The sequence below is a fragment of the Macaca fascicularis genome, chromosome 1 (genome assembly GCF_037993035.2).
Source record: "Macaca fascicularis isolate 582-1 chromosome 1, T2T-MFA8v1.1".
NCBI lineage: Eukaryota > Metazoa > Chordata > Mammalia > Primates > Cercopithecidae > Macaca > Macaca fascicularis.
Window position 1 is genome coordinate 222,565,747 of NC_088375.1, and position 17,578 is coordinate 222,583,324.

At 49.6% G+C, this 17,578-nt stretch overlaps 1 protein-coding gene and 1 pseudogene across 6 annotated transcripts in view; one reads left to right on the top strand and one right to left on the bottom strand.

The window, feature by feature from the left end:
- Window positions 1–3,176, bottom strand: part of VPS13D (vacuolar protein sorting 13 homolog D) — a 284,031-nt gene extending 280,855 nt beyond the window's left edge. For all 6 annotated transcript variants that reach the window (XR_012425938.1, XR_012425941.1, XM_045380426.2 and 3 more), the window contains exon 1: window positions 3,094–3,176. The gene's annotated coding sequence lies outside the window, so the exon portion shown is untranslated. The remainder of the gene's footprint in view (window positions 1–3,093) is intronic.
- A 7,227-nt stretch (window positions 3,177–10,403) lies between these two features.
- LOC123571086 (small nucleolar RNA SNORA70) lies at window positions 10,404–10,529 on the top strand (annotated as a pseudogene).
- Window positions 10,530–17,578: the final 7,049 nt, after the last annotated feature.

Sequence of the window (17,578 nt, forward strand, 5' to 3'; positions counted from 1 at the left end):
AAATTGATGAAAGAAACCTGAGTAAAGTTGGGGGTGGGGGGAGAATTCACATTCTTTAATGATCCTCATTTAGGCCACCCAAATTAAATGTCTCAAATTTGTTCATGAGAATCACTTATACAATCATATACATGGGAGAGACACAACAGTGCTTTACCACTGTTCTTAAATGTCCTGGAACTGCATTACTGGTACCTGGGCACCAGATGACGCTGATATAATGAACAATCTTAGTCAATTATTACAAACCAAACTCCAGAAAGCCTCTGACTCCAGCCACAGTATTTAGATGTGGTAGGTACTACTGCCCATTATAATAACTGGTGTTTACCAGTATTAGCCAAAAAAAAAGTAATTTTAGTATTACAAAAAGTCAACATGAGGGAAACTGCGACACAAAAGTTTAACTGGGTTCTCAGATTGCTCAGCTAGAAGATCCCAGTGGAAACTGTGAGCCTCAAATCTTGCTCTGATCCACCATGTCAGTCATCAGCCACCCTGCCAGGCACTACAGATTTGCCACGGCACACACCCCACTGGAGCCAGCCTACTTTCAGGATCCTTTCCAAGCACGCTGCCCCACCTCTAGTGATTCATCTTAGTGCCAGAAGACACACCTGTCCCAACTGCGAGGCTGCCATCCATCCAGCAACTACCTGAAGCACAAGGCCTCCATCAGAAGGAACTCAGTCTCCTAGAAAAACTGGCTTTTGTTTGTCAACAATATCTTGTACTTCCAGAGAAGATTCACTTTTGTTGTCAACAGTGACAGTAAAAAGAAAAAAACAGGCCGGGCGCAGTGGTTCACGCCTGTAATGCCAGCACTTTGGGAGGCTGAGGAGGGCGGATCACGAGGTCGGGAGATCAAGACCATCCTGGCTAACACGGTGAAACCCCGTCTCTACTAAAACTACAAAAAATTAGCCGGGCGTGGTGGCGGGCGCCTGTAGTCCCAGCTACTCGGGAGGCTGAGGCAGGAGAATGGCATGAACCCAGGAGTCGGAGCTTGCAGTGAGTCAAGATCTTGCCACTGCACTCCAACCTGGGAGACAGAGCGAGACTCTGTCTCAAAAAAAAAAAAAAAGAAAAAAAGGAAAGAAGGAAAAAAACAGCATTTGGTAAAATATTTGCCCAATTCCTTTCCAAAGATTTCTTTTTTTCTGCGAATGGAATATAAAGATACTTTTTAAGGGTAGAGTTATATAAAACTAATTATTGGCTACATTTGTTTAAAAAGGGTTATAAGAACAATTTTTTAAAAACCAATGATCAACAGTCTGAGTAAAAGAAACATTTCTCTATTGTAACTTTTTTTTTTTCTGGAGACAGAGTGTTGCTCCCCCGCCCAGGCTGGAGAGCAGTGATGGGATCTCGGCTCACTGCAACCTCCATCTCCTGGGTTCAAGCGATTCTCCTACCTCAGCCTCCTGAGTAGCTGGGATTACAGGCACCTGCCACCATCCCAGCTAATTTTTGTATTTTTAGTAGAGACAGGGTTTCATTATGTTGGCCAGGCTGGTCTGAACTCCCGACCTCAAGTGATCTGCCCACTTTGGCCTCCCAAAGTGCTGGGATTACAAGCGTGAGCCACCGTGCCTTGCCACTATTGTTACTTTAAAGGAGTAAATTTGTGAAAACCAAATGTGAAACTGACTAATCTCACTATGGGGACTCCAAACAAACTTAAGAAGCCAAGGTCAGAGTACTCTTTATTTTTGTAGTTATTGCCATTAATTTCGGCCCCAAATGCCAACTCTCTCTGAGTGCCAACTACCAATTATCTCCAAATCAAGGGAAACAACTGTCAGTTTGTAAACAAGTTCAGGCCCTACCCTACTTGCCCTAAATGGAAAAGAATGCAAAGCACAGATTTTAAAAGCATGAGCGGTTAGCACTGTAAGGCGCCCTGGTCGGTAAAATTGAGGCCCAAACCAAAAAGCACCCATGATTTGCTCTGCTAAGCATCTAGACCCAGCTTGAGGCCACTTCAAGGATTCCCTTGAGGAATTCAGTGTCAGCAAGGGCCGCCAGACTGGTCAGAATCCCAAAGTGTTTACACTCCGGTCCATCAGGGCTTCTGGGCAGCTGCCTGGCACTAACCCCCACCTGGGCTCCCCTACCCAGTAGGGCGGGTGACAGTAGGGATCAGTGCTGAGCCCACGGGCGGGCAGACAGCCGGGCATGACCTTGAGCCAGGCCCCTCCCCTGAGGAGCGGCCAGACCGGGAATAGGAAGCACTGGCAGCCGGACCTGGGCGTCCCTCCCCGAGGCGGCCGGTACTGAGCGCTGCCAGCGCCAGGGAGCTCCAAAACCGGGGCGGGGGCGGCTGTCCGACCGGTGGCCCCACAGGGACGGCACTGCCCGGAAGGCGACGCTCCCACAACCTTCCCGCCCCCAGCTCTCGGAACCCTCAGCCCCCTCCAGGGAAAAGAGACACAACCACCCAGGTAAAACCTGGAGGGAACGGCGCCGGGATCCCACACCTAGGAGGAGTGGCTGGGCCAGGGCGTGACCCTGGGGGGCAAAAGGTAAAGAGAAGTTTTAGGCCTGATATCTCCGCCCCAGAGTGTGACCTCGGGTGGCTGATTAAGGCTAAGGCATTCTAGGGAACTGACACCCCACTCCTGGGCGTAATGTGGGGAACTCGCACACTAGGGTCCTGCATTGAGACTACGGCTCAGGCGGACAGGCGCGGACTGACATCTCCCAATTCCAGGGCGCCAGGCTGCTGGGACCCCAGAAAGTGTGCCGGCGTCCAGCAGGGGCTTGGGCTCCCCAGGACACGGACGTCGGGGTTCCCAGAGGTTCAGCCAACTCCGAGCCTGTGCCTGGGGTGCTCGCGGGGACTCGGACGCAGGGGTCCCCGGAGGTGGCGGGCTCGGGGCCTTCGGGGGAGCAGACGCCCCAGGGTTACCCCGAGGGGCTCAGACCAAGGCCGGACGACAGGGCCCCCAGGCTCCCAGCATCGCTCTCCCCCAGGGTGGGCCCGGGCCCCCAGGTCTAGGCGGAGCTCTAGCGGCGGCCCGTGGATCCGCGCCGGCCCTGCAGTTCCCGGCCGGGGCACCGCCCGACGCGGCGCCGCTCGGCCCCTACCTGTCCCGGGCCGCCCGCTCCAGCCCGGCGCTGCGCGGCGCTTCCTCCCCGCCGCTCCTCAATGGCGCAGGCCCGCGGCGCTCAGCCGGCCCCGACGCGACCAATCGAGCGGCCGACGCGCCGGTGCCTGGCCAGCCGAGCGCCGAGTTATCGAGGAGGCGCCCCCTGGCGCCGGCGACCGCTCCTGCAGGGCTGCGGGCCCCTCCAGGGTTTGCGAACACTGGGGCCTATTTTATAGGTGGGGAAACTGAGTCCCAAGGGAGGGCAGGGCCACAAATGACTTTGATTCAGACAGCATGGGAACCCAGGATTCTTCCCACCTACAACCACCCTGCCTTCCATCCACGCGAAAGGTGCAATCGACCGTCCGTCTGGGCCACTCCCCCGCAGTCCGTTCCCAACTTCGCAGCCACAGGGGCCTGTGAATTCAGACCCTGCCCTTCCCTGCTTAAAATGGCGTCCCAACCGTACTTCAATTAAAACCCACCTCCTTACAGAGCTGCCACCAAGGTCCCACTAGATCCGGTCCCTTCCCATTTCAGCTACTTTTTCCCCGGCCGCTCTTGCCCCGGCATCCTTCAGTTTCTGCCGCTGGAACTGTACATTTGCCGTTCTGTCTACCTAGGACCCTTCTCCCCAGACCAATAGAAATACAATGCCAGCCACATAGGCAATTTACATTTACTAGTTGGTACATTTTTTTAAAACGAAAAAGAAGAAAATGAACTTCATTTTAATATATTTAATCTAATATGTTCAAAATATGATCATCTCAACATGTAGCCAAAAGAAAAAATCACTAATACAATATGTTAATTTTTTTATAATAAGTTTTTGAAATTCAGGTATATTTTATATTTACTGCACATCTCAGTACAAACTAGCCACGATTCCAGTGCTCAAAAGCCTCATGTGGCCAATCCAGAGCTACAGAATAGCTCTGGATATTAATATAGCTGACTCCCTCTGGCTTCAGATGTTGCACTCAGAGAAGACTTTTGCCTATCTACAGTTTCATTATGACTCACGCCTGTAATCCCAACACTTCAGGAGGCTGAGGGGGGCAGATCACTTGAGGTCAGGAGTCTGAGACCAGCCTGGCCCACATAGTGGAAGCCCCATCTCTACTAAAACTACAAAAATTAGCCGGGCGTGGTGGTGCACACCTGTAGTCCCAGCTACTGGGGAAGCTGAGACAGGAGAATCCTTTGAACCTGGGAGGCCGAGGTTGCAATGAGCCGAGATCGCCCCTCTGCTCTCCAGACAGAGCGAGACTCCCTCTCAAAAACAAAAATAAAAATAAAGTTCCATTCTCCATCACCCTGTTGTATTTTCTTCATGGAACCTAATATTCCCTGAGCTTATCATAGTTGTTTATACATATGTTGTTCATTCCCTAGTACCTTGAAAACAGAGATTTTATCCCTTTCACAGTGTTTCTTCAACACCTAAACATTACCTAGCACAGAAAAGACTCAATAAGTGTGTATGAATGAACAACTGAACACTTCCTCCTTGCATTATCACAAGAAGGGCAAGAGGGAGACCTCAGGCTCATATAAAGTCAGAAGATGCAGGAAGCAGGACGGCAAGCTTACAATCATGTATTTACCATGATAATTACCACCCCTCATGATGCTAAGCTAATGAGGGTGCATATGGACTGACTCACTCCTGAGCCGGACCAGGGTTCCTGTATGGTGGGATCAACCTCTCAGAATCTGGATGCTGGGTCTCCTCTGGGGCTGAGGTTAGGGAGTAAAACCTGGAACTCCACAGACAGAAGGGGGAAGGAAGGCCGTCCTTCAGAGGTGAAGGACGTTGAAGTCCAGATCACCTAGTACAGACACCTGGCTGTGCCTGGGAAGCTTGTTAGAAATGCACATGGCCCAGGTCAGGCACAGTGGCTCACGCCTGTAATCTCAGCACTTTGGGAGGCAGATTTGGGTGGATAACTTGAGGTCAGGAGTTCAAGACCAGCCTGACCAACATGGAGAAACCCTGTCTCTACTAAAAGTACAAAATTAGCTGGACATGGTGGTGGGTGCCTGTAATCCCAGCTACTCAGGAGGCTGAGGCAGGAGAATTGCTTGAACCTAGGAGGTGGAGGTTACTGTGAGCTGAGATTGCGCTATTTCACTCCCGCCTGGGCAATAGAGCAAGACTCTGTCTCAAAATAAAAAAATAAATAAGCATATGGCCAGTCGCCGTGGCTCACGCCTGTAATCCCAGCACTTTGGGAGGCCAAGGCAGGCAGATCACCTGAGGTCAGGAATTCAAGACCAGCCTGGCCAACATGGCAAAACCCCGTCTCTACTAAAAATACAAAAATTAGCCAGGCATGGTGGCAGGTGCCTGTAATCCCAGCTACTCAGGAGGCTAAGGCAGGAGAATTGCTTGAACCCGGGAGGCAGAGGTTGCAGTGAGCCGAGATCTCACCATTGCACTCCAGCCTGGGCAACAGAGAGAGACTCCATCTCAAAAAAAAAAAATCCAAAAATAAATAAATAAATAACCTGCACAGGGCCCTGCACCGTGGCTCACACCTGTAATCCTAGCACTTAGGGAGGCCGAGGAGGTGGTGGGGATTGCTTGAGGCCAGGAATTCAAGACCAGCCTGTGCAACATAAGGAGACCCCAATCTCTACAAAAACTTAAAAATGAAAAAATTAGCTGGGCATGGTGACGCCTGCCTGTACTCCCAACTACTGGGAGCAGGAAGCAGGAGGATTGCTTGAGCCCATGAGTTCAAGGTTACAGTGAGCAATGATCATGCCTGTGCACTCCAGCCTGGGCAACAGAGACCCTGTCTCAAAAAATAAAAAACACAAATTCCTGGGCACCATTCATTCGACCAGTATGACTGAAAATCTTGGTGCCCTCAGTTTCCCATAAATGTTTAAATATACATTTACCATACAGCAATCCCACCACTAGATATTACCCAAGAGATATTAAAACATATGCCCACACCAAGACTTATACATGAATGCTCATAGCAGCTTTATTCATAAAAGCCAAAAAAAAATCAACATGTCCATCAATAGGAGAGTGGATAAACAAATTGCAATATACTCATACAATGGAGCACTACTCAGCAATAAAAAGGAACAAACTACTGACGCAAGGACGATCTGGAGGAACCTCAAAAGTATTAGCTATGTGGAAAAAGACTACAAAGACCACATACCATAATGATTTCATTTCTACGAAATTCCAGAAAAGACAAAACTGTCAGAGGGACTATAGGCTACAGTACCTGTGCACTACGACACCCGGCTAATTTTTGTTTTTTTGAGACAGAGTCTTACTCTGTTGCCCAGGCTGGAGTGCAGTGACACCATCTTGGCTCACTGCAGCCTCTGCCTCCCAGGTTCAAACAATTCTCATGCCTCAGCCTCCCGAGGAGCTGGGATTCCTGACATGCACCACCACGCTCAGCTAATTTTTGTATTTTTAGTAGAGACGGGGTTTTGCCATGTTGTCCAGGCTGGTCTCGAACCCCTGAGCTCAAGCATTCCTCCCACCTTGGCCTCCCAAAGTGCTGGGATTACAGGCATGAGACATTGCTTTGACAAATAATTGTATATATTTATGGGGTACAGTGCACTGTTTGGATATCTATTTACAATGTGGAATGATTAAATCAAGCTAATGAACAAATTCATCAGCTAATGTATTTTTTTGTGGATGAAAACACTTAAAACCTACTCTTTCAGCAATTCTGAAATATGCAATGTATTATTTCTTATAGTCACCATTCTGAGCAATAGATCACTATAGCTTCTTTCTCTTATCTAACTGAAACTTTATACTCTTTGTTTTGTTTTTTTTTTTTTTTTTTTTTTGAGACAGAGTCTCTGTCACCCAGTTGCCCAGGCTGGAGTGCAGTGGCATGATCTCAGCTCACTGCAACCTCTGCCTCCCGGGTTCAAGCGATTCTCCTGTCTCAGCCTCCCAAGTAGTTGAGATTACAGATATGTACCACGACGCCCGGCTAATTTTTGTATTTTTAGTAGAGATGGTGTTTCATCATGTTGGCCAGGCTGGTCTCAAACTCCTAGCCTCAAGTAATCCACCCGCCTCAGCCTCCCAAAGTGCTGGGATTACAGGCGTGAGCCACCACACCTGGCCGAAGCTTTATACTCTTTGGTAGACAGCCCCAAGTTCCCAACCCAAGAGTTTCTGGGACTCCCAGAATCTCCAGAGAGAGAAGAGTGTCTTTTCATAGGTTCCTGAGATGACTGGTGGCTGAAAGCCCCTCGATAGCTTCAGAATGCAGCTGGTTGCCAGAGGGAGCAACCATGTTATTAGAGAGAGGGTGGGCCTATCTCACGTAAAAACACACACACTCTTCCACCGCCTCTGGCCTCCGGGGAGGATTGGAGATTAAGTTCAATCACCAATGGCCAATGATTTAGTCAATCATGCCCACGTAAAAACCCTAAAAGTGGCTGGGCGCGGTGGCTCACGCCTGTAATCCCAGCACTTTGGGAGGCACAGGCGGGCAGATCACAAGGTCAGGAGATCAAGACCATCCTGGCTTACCCGGCGAAACCCTGTCTCTAATAAAAATACAAAAAAATTCGCCAGGCGTGGTGGCATGGTCTTAGTTACTTGGGAGGCTGAGGCAGGAGAATGGTGTGAACCTGGGAGGCGGAGCTTGCAGTGAGCTGAGATTGGGCCACTGCACTCCAGCCTGGGCGACAGAGAAAGACTCCATCTCAAAAAAAAAAAAAAAAAAAGAGGCCGAGCGCGGTGGCTCACGCCTGTAATCCCAGCACTTTGGGAGGCGGAGGCGAGGTCAGGAGATCCAGACCATCCTCTCTAACACGGTGTAAAACCCGATTGTATGTTCTATTTACCGAGATAGGAGAAAACCGCCTTACGAGAAAACCTCCTTAGGAGAAAACCCCTTAGGGCTGAAGGTGGGACTTGCTAGCAGCAATACTGCTCTTTATGCACTAAAAAGGTTTATGGAGGCCGGGCGCGGTGGCTCAAGCCTGCAATCCCAGCACTTTGGGAGGCCGAGACGGGCGGATCACGAGGTCAGGAGATCGAGACCATCCTGGCTAACACGGTGAAACCCCGTCTCTACTGAAAATACGAAAAACTAGCCGGGCGAGGTGGCGGGTGCCTGTAGTCCCAGCTACTTGGGAGGCTGAGGCAGGAGAATGGCGTAAACCCGGGAGGCGGAGCTTGCAGTGAGCTGCGATCCGGTCACTGCACTGCAGCCTGGGCGACAGAGCGAGACTCCGTCTCAAAAAAAAAACAACAACAACAACAAAAAAAAAAGGTTTATGGAGATGTTTGCATATGCATATCAAGGCACAGCACTTTTCCTTAAACTTATTCATGTCACAAGATCTTTATTCATATGTCTTTCTGCTGACCTTCTCCCTACTACTCCTATTGTCCTGCCACTTCCCCTTTTCCGAGATGGTAAAGATAATGATCAATAAATACTGAGGGAACTCAGAGACCAGTGCTGGCGTGGGTCCTCTGTATGCTGAGCACCGGTCCCCTGGGCCCACTTTTTCTTTCTCTATACTTTGTCTCTGTGTCTCATTTCTTTTCTCAAGTCTCTTGTTCCACCTAACAAGAAACGCCTACAAGTGTGGAGGGGCAGGCCACCCCTTCATAGAGGGCATGTCAGAGGTCTTCATGGCAGTCCCTCCCATCACAGGTCTCAAGGCCTAGGAGAAAAAAATGGTTTTGTGGGCCAGGCCCAGGGCCTTGCTGCTTTGTGCAGTCTTGAGACTTGGTCCCTGTGTCCCAGCCATGGCTAAAAGGGGCCAACATACGCCTCAGGCCATTGCTTCAGAGGGTGCAAGCCCTAAGCCTTGGCAGCTTACACATGGTGTTACGTCTGCAGGTGCACGCAAGTCAGGAATGGAGGTTTGGGAAACTCTCTGCCTAGATTTCAGAGGATATATGGAAACACTAGGCAGAGTTGTGCTGCAGGGTGAAGCCGTCATGGAGAACTTCTGCTAGGGCAGTACACAAGGGAAATGTGGGATGGGAGCCCCCACACAGAGTCCCCACTGGGGCACTGGCTAGTGGAGTTGTGAGAAGAGGGCCACCATCCTCCAGACCCCAGAATGGTAGGACAACTTGCACTGTGCATGTGCAAAAGCTGCAGACACTCAATGCCAGCCAATGAAAGTAGCCAGGAGGGGGACTGTACCCTGCAAAGCCACAGGAGGGGGAGCTGCCCAAGACCATGGGAACCCACCTCTTGACCTGGATGTGAGACATGGAATCAAAGGAGATCATTTTGGAGTTTTAAGATTTGACTGCCCCCACTGGATTTCAGACTTGCATGGGGCCTAGAGCCCATTCATTTTGGCCAATTTCTCCCATTCAGAACAAGTGTATTCACCCAATGCCCTGTTGTATCTGGGAAGTAACTAACTTGCTTTTGATTTTACAGGCTCATAGGCGGAAGTGACTTGCCTTGTCTCAGATGAGACTTTGGACTGTGGACTTTTGAGTTAATGCCGAAAGGAGTTAAGACTTTGGAGGACTGTTGAAAAGGCATGATTGGTTTTGAAATATGAGGACATGAGATTTTGGAGGGGCCAGGGGCAGAATGATATGGTTTGGCAGTGTCCCCACCCAAATCTCATCTTGAATTATAGCTCCCATAATCCCCACGTGTTGTGGGAGAGACCTGGTGGGAGGTAATTAAATCATAGAGGTGTGTTTTTTCCCATACTGTTCTGATGATAGTGAATAAGTCTCATGAGATCTGGTGGTTTTATAAAGTGCAGTTCCCCTGCACACACTCTCTAGCCTGCTACCATGTAAGACATGCCTTTGCTCCTCCTTTGCCTTTTGCCATGATTGTGAGGCCTCCTCAGCCATATGGAACTGTGAGTCTATTAAACCTCTTTTTCCTTATAAATTACCCAGTCTCAGGTATTTCTTCATAGCAGTGTGAAAATGGACTAATACAGACACCTTGCTTTCTTTTTTAGTTGTAGACATACCAGAGGAAGGTATGCAGGAGATGGGGGTCATTCCTTAATTACCACCCACTTAGATGCATGTTGGCCCAGAAGGAGTAAGTTTTCTGGGACAGGCAGATTTGCAGAACCCAGCTCCACACTCTCCCCACATCAGGTTCCTCCCCACCTGGCCTCCTATATCAGTTTCTGGAATCATCTGGATCACAGGGGATGCAGACAGGTAGCCAAAACTCCTGCAGAAATGTTTCTGTTGGCACACACAATGCTCTAAGGTCATTTGAATTACTGAAAACATAGAAAAATCTGGAGATTACACATGAAAATCTATATTTAGGACATCTCTAGAAAAATTAAAGATTTGGCCACTATGGAAACTGCTGAGGGTCCCATGTGTAATGGCTGCAAACAGCATCCTTTGTTGCATGGACAGCCTGATTTTTGCTCTAAGGGACTGTGGAGACAGCCCTTTCCAATGTCTTCAACCTCAGCACTGTCCCCAGCATAGGCTTCAGACAGGCATGCAAGGTGCCTTTGGAAAGCCCCAGGGCACCATGGCCAGGGTTCGCATTGGCCAAGTCATCATGTTCATCCACACCAAGCTGCAGAACAAGGAGTATATGATTGGGGCCCTACGTAGGGGCCACATTCAAGTTCCCTGGCCACCAGAAGATCCACATCTCAAAGAAGTGGGGCTGGCCAGGCCCGGTGGCTCAAGCCTGTAATCCCAGCACTTTGGGAGGCCGAGACGGGCGGATCACGAGGTCAGGAGATCGAGACCATCCTGGCTAACATGGTGAAACCCCATCTCTACTAAAAAATACAAAAAAACTAGCCGGGCGAGGTGGCGAGCGCCTGTAGTCCCAGCTACTCGGGAGGCTGAGGCAGAAGAATGGCGTAAACCCGGGAGGCGGAGCTTGCAGTGAGCTGAGATCCGGCCACTGCACTCCAGCCTGGGCGACAGAGCGAGACTCCGTCTCAAAAAAAAAAAAAAAAGAAGTGGGGCTTTACCAAGTTCAATGCGGATGAATTTGAAGATATGGTGGCTGAGAAACAGCTCATCCCAGATGACTGTGGGGTCAAATCCATCACCAGTCATGGCCCCCTGGAGAAGTGGCAAGCCTTGTACTCATGAGGGCTTTCACTGTGCTGCCCCCAATAAATTATGCCCACCATTAAATATCCTACTTCCTGTCCACCCAAAAAAAACAAAACAAAACCAAAAACTGAATGCCTCTTTGCCTACTACATTCATCCAATCATTGACTGTCAAGTGAACACCTACTATGTGCCTGGCACTGTTCTTTTACGGTGAGAGGGCTGGACCGGGTCTCACTGTTGCCCACACTGGAGTGCAGTGGCACAATCATGGCTCACTGCAGCCTCAATCTTCTGAGCTCAAGTGATCCTCCCACCTCAGCGTCCCAAGTAGCTAAGACCGCAGGTGTGCACACTCAACTAATTTTTTTTTTTTTTTTTTTTTTTGAGACTCACTCTGTCACCCGGGCTGGAGTGCAGTGGCGCAATCTCAGCTCACTGCAACCTCTGTCTCCAGGTTCAAGCGATTCTCCTGCCTCAGCCTCCGGAGCACAGGCACGCATCACCATCCTGGCTAATTTGTGTATTTTTAGTAGAGACAGGGTTTCGCCATGTTGGCCAGGCTGTTTGTGATCCGCCCACCTCAGACTCTCAAAATGCTGGTATAATAGGTGTGATCCACTGCGCCCGGCCCTGGTTAATTTTTTGATTTTTTGTAGAGATGGGTGTGGGGGCTCTCACTATGTTCTGTAGGCTGGTCTCAAACTCCTGGGCTCAAACAATCCACCTGTCTCAGCCTGCCAAAGGGCTGGAATTATAGGAGTGAGCCACCGGCCACCGAGCCTGGCTGCCTGGGACTGTTCTAATCCCATGACTGAGCAAAATAAAGCTCTGCCATCCTAGAGTTTATATTCTAGCAGGAGGTGTAGACAATAAGAAATCAACATAACAGATATGTAAATTATACAGTATTTGAGAAGGTGATAAGTACCGTAAGAGCCCTGTGAGGGGCAGGGGGATCCCAGAGTTGAGGGAGTTGCAATTTTAATTATGAATTAATTTAATTAGATCTTGAAGGCTTTTAACTTTGTAAGGCAGCGCTGTCCAATAGAAATAGAATGCACGCCATATACATAACTTTAAAATTTTCTAGTAGCCAAATCACAGGGTGAAAAGAAACAGGTAAAATGAAGTTAATATCGTATTTAACCTAGTATATCCAAAATAAGACCATTTCAACATGTAAACCAATGTAAAATTACTAACAAGATACTGTATATATAGTTTTTCATAGTGAGTCTTCTATATTTGGTATTTTGTATTGAGATGTATTTTATACATCTCAGCCTGAACTAGCCATGTTTCAAGTACTCAGAAGCATCTGTGCCTGGTAGCTATTCTATTTGGAAGCACAGATCCAGAATCTCTTGTGAAAGTGCAAGCAGCCCAGGGAGAGGTGGTACCGTCACCCCATAGGGAAAAAAGAGAAAAGGTGGCCGGGTGCGGTGGCTCACGCCTGTAATCCCAGCACTTCAGGAGGCTAAGGTGGGGAAAAAAAGAGAAAAGGTGGCCGGGTGCAGTGGCTCACACCTGTAATCCCAGCACTTCGGGAGGCTGAGGCAAGCAGATCACCTGAGGTTAGGAGTTCAAGCCCAGCCTGGCCAACATGGTGAAACCCTGTCTCTACTAAAAATACAAAAATTAGCCAGGTATGGTGGCAGGCACCTATAATCCCAGCTACTTGGGAGCCTGAGGCAGGAGAATCACTTGAACCCAGGTTGCAGTGAGCCAAGATCACACCACCGCACTCCAGCCTAGGCGACTTCAGGCCACTCTCCCAACCCCATATCCCATCCCACCCCCCATAGTGCCATGGCTGTCCTGCCCTCCCCTCACCAAGGTGCCTGCTCAAACTACAGCACCTCAGAGAAGCCTTCCTCAACCCACCTTGCAAGCTGGCAGCACCCCAAACCCTATCTGTCCCCTTTCTTTGCTTTATTTTTCTTCTTAGCACTTACTGCCACAAGCATAGCCTACAAGTCTGTTTTTACATAGTCCCTGCTAGCGTGTCAGCTCCAGGTGGACAGGGACCTTGTCTGTGCTGCTATCTGCGGCATTCCCAGTACCTATACATTAAAAAAAAAAAAAAAAAAAAAAAAACAAAAGAAAAAACAAGCAACTAACATGTATGGAGCCCTGACAATGTGCCCGGCACAGTTCTAAGCATTTCAGATAGTAACTCATGTAATCCCACAATCTGAGGGAGATACTATTTTAATCCCATTTTACAGATAAGGCGAGTAAGGCACAGGGACATCTGAGACATTCATTCACTTGACTGAGGTCACAGCAACAGGAAATGTCGCATCCAGGATTCACACCTGGGCAGGTAGTCTTCAAGGCCCTACAACTGTTTTTGTTTTGTTTTGTTTTGTTTTTAGACAGGGTCTCACTCTGCCACCCAGGCTGGAGTACAGTGACTCGATCACGGTTCACTGCAGCCTCAACCTCCTGGGCTCAAGCAATTCTCCCACCTCCGCCTCCCACAGTGCTGGGATTACAGGCTTGAGGCACCGCGCCGGGCTGGACCCACAATTTTGGGTTCTGTGCTTGTTCATCAGAGTGTTCTATAATGATAATGAATGAATGAGATCAAATAAAGAGAACGCAAAAAGACATTCCTTCTCTTCCCAGGCTCGTCCTAGCTTAGCCAAACCACACGTTCTCTCCTGATTAAAGCAAAGAAATGGGCGAAAGGAGCTGCAAGCCTGGCCCATGCTGACTGGTTACCATATCAGGCAGGTGGCTGCCCTTGGTTGCTCCAAATGGAATCATCATTCCCCTCAAACGGAATCATCTGGTGCCTCCTCTGTCTCCAGACAGGCGGTGAGCTCTGGGAAACAGCAGCACTGGATCTGGTACCTCGGGCTCAGCACCAGCCCATGTCCAGTGCCTGTGAGAGGAAGGAGCCAAAGCTGCCCCCCTCCCCCAGCCCCGAGTCACTTCCCTGCTCCCGAAGGGGGTTTATTCCAGTTTCCATGATCCACACGCTGGCTCAGCTCATGTTTCAAACATTAACATCCCAATCAGGTTGGTGCTGTTACTATCCCCATTGTATATATAGATGGGGACTCAAGCTTAATGCAGCCCCAGCCTCCGCAGAGTGGATGTTCAGTAAACGTGAATATCCCCAGCAATGGCGCCATGAGTGAATACCAGAGCTGCTGGGGCTGCAACGGCCTCTGTGCAGGAAACACAGGGCACAAGCAAGTTGAAGGAAGGGACTTTTGCCAAGGAGAGACCAGCATTAGAAAAACCCACAAGAGCTGGTGAAGCACTCAAGGAGAAGCACCGGCAGGAAGCTATGGGGCACAATGGTAATGGCACGGAGAAGCTACCAGAAGGGGAAGGGGGGAGGGAATACACACCTGGCCTCACTTTCCTCCCATCCTCCAGTCTCCTGATGAGATGGGATCGTTCCCTTGGCCGCCTTCATGGGCAGGAACTGGAGTGGCTCACTTCACTCAGCCCCACCGCTGGCTACTCTTCGTGAGAGGAAGCATGTAAGCAAAAACAAATTTTGGGGGGACTGGAGGGAACAAATGCTGGGATTGGCCAGTCACTCCTCTCTGGTGGGAGCAGGCTCTGTGCAGGCCCCACAGCAGCATCCAAGTCCCTGCCTTCTCAGCACCCAGATTCCTGTCTGGCATCCAGGAAGAATCAGGTCACACAGATGGATTGAAAGATGATCAATGCAGAAGATTTTATTGAGCAGTGAAAGTGGCTCTCAGTGGAAGAGGAGCTGAAAAGGGGATGGTGCAGGAAGAAGGTGATCTTTCCCTGAAGCCACGCCATCTGAAGTTAATCACGTCTGTCTATCCATAATCTCTGACGCTCAGTTGCTTCTCTGCTTGGGTGCTTGTGATCTCTGCCAGTCAGGCGTTTGTGACGCTCCACGGGACACTCCGCGGAGCTGAAGTCTTTTTATGGGCACAGGATAGGGGCATGGCAGGCCAAAAAGGCAACATTTGGGCAGAAAAACAGGGTCAACTGTTTTCACTTATGGCCGAGGTTCCAGGCTTAAGGGTGGGGTTTAACCAGGAGCCTGACCATTCTGTATCACTGCTAGTGCTCTCTCATGGCCAAACCCTGCTGGGAGCCTCAGGGAAAAGGGCCCAGGAATGAGAGTGCAGGAGGCAGCCTCCCAGTGCACAAAGCACCGGAGAGAGGAACCGGAGGGCTGGATGGAGACTAACTAGCACATTGCTGGTCTCTCTGCTTCTAATCCATCTCTCTCCAGCCATCCCCCCAGTGTAGCCAAGGTAAGGGGGCTTCAGAAGGAGCCCCCCACCTCCTGGTAAGCAGTCCCCACAACTGCAGTTTCCAACCTCCTCTCTCCCCAGCACCTGGTGACATCATTCCAAAAGACAAATCTGGCCATATCCCCCCACCAGTGAAACCTCTTCAGCGAGTCCTTTGTCCTGCTGTCTGCCTTCACAGGACAGTGGCCATCCTTTGGGCCTGGCCACTCCTCAGCCTCCTTTCCTGCTCACTGCCCCAGGCCAAGGGCAGACTTGGCTGATCCCTGGGTCCCTCAGGCCTCTGCTCCCAGGTTACCTCTCCCGGTCCCCTCCCTGACCCAAAAAGGGCACTTCCATCCCTTGGTCCCCCATGTCCAGCTTCATTTTCTTCATCCCTGATATTATCTGTTTCGTTTCTTCCTACCCACTACATAAGCTTCATTTTAGTAGCCACTGCATCCCCGCAACTAGAGCACAATACCTACTTGTTTCTTCAAGCATCAGGAGGTATCAGGATATATTTAAGGTATTTAAAGCTGGATGGGATCCGCAACGAGGGAGTTGGAGAGGGAGAAGAGGTGCAAGGGCTGAGCCCTGGGCCCCCTCATGAGTCAGACGTTGATGAGATGAGGAGGAACCAGGCAAGAAGGCAGAAGGGGTCCCTGAGATGGCAGGAGAGTCAAGGGGTCTGGGCTCCTGACAGCCAGGCAAGGAAAGACTTCCAAGGAGCAGAGATTGATCACTCGGGTCAAATACCGTTTGCCTGTAGAAGTGAGATGGGGACTGAAGCTGAATTTAGCTGTATGGAGTTTCGTAGAGACCTGGTCAAAAGACAGGTTGAGTAGAGTAGGGGGCACGAGTGGTGAGCGCATGAGAAAATGGGAGAAGACAAATTGGAGACCTGAATATGCTGTTCTCCAGGTGTTTTTGCTGTAAGAGTAGCTGAGAAATCTGACAGCGCCTGGAGGAAGAATTGTGAGCAAGGTTTCTGTTGTTGTTAATTGTGGTGAAATACACATAACTTTTTTTTTTTTTTTGAGACGGAGTTTCACTCTTCTCTCCCAGGCTAGAGTGCAATGGTGCGATCTCGGCTCACTGCAACCTCTGCCTCCCAGGTTCAAACAATTCTCCTGCCTCAGCCTACTGAGTAGCTGGGATTACCGGCACTTGCCACCACACCCGGCTAATTTTTGTATTTTTAGTAGAGACGGGGTTTCGCCATGTTGGCCAGGCTGATATTGAACTCCTGACCTCAGGTGACCCACCCGCCTCAGCCTCCCACAAAATTTTTATCATCTTTTTGTAGTTGTTGCTCTTTTTTGGTTTTTGTTTAAAAATTCTCATCTTAACCATTATTAACTGTGTTGTTCAGTGGCATTAAGTAATTTCACATTGTTGTACAACCATCACCACCATCCATCTGCAGAACTTTTTTTTTTTTTTTTTTTCGGACAGGGTCTCACTCTGTCACCCGGGCTGGAGTGCAGTGGCACAGGTCATGGCTCACTGCAGCCTCGAATTTCTGGACTCACGCAATCTTCCCGCCTCAGCCTCCTGAGTAGCTGGGACCATAGGTGCATGCCACCACGCCAAGCTCATTTTCATAGAGACGGGGTCTCGCTATGTTGCCCAGGCTAGTCTCGAACTCCTGAGCTCAAGCGATCCACGCACCTTGGCTTCCCAAAGTTTTGGGATTACAGGCACGAGCTGTCATGCCTGGCCTAGAACTCTTCATTTCAAAAAACTGAAACGCTGCACCCATTAAACACTGACTCCCCATTCCCTCTTCTCCTAGCTTCTGGCAACCAACACCCTACTTTCCATGTCTATGAATCCTACTACTCTAGGTACCTCATGTATGGGAAACACACAGAATTTGTCCTTTTGTGACTGGCTTATTTCACTTAGTTTAAGAGACAAGGGATCCTTGTCCTCAAGGATCATCCAGGTTGCAGCACCTGTCAGAATTTCCTTCCTTTTCAAAGTTGAATATTCCATTGGAGACCCCTTTTTTTTTTTTTTTTTTTTTGAGATGAAGTCTCGCTCTGTCACCCAGGTCGGAGTACAGTGGCGCGACCTTGGCTCACTGCAACCTCTGCCTCCCGGGTTCAAGCGATTCTCCTGTCTCAGCCTCCTGAGTAGCTGGGACTACAGGCATGTGCCACCACTCCAAGCTAA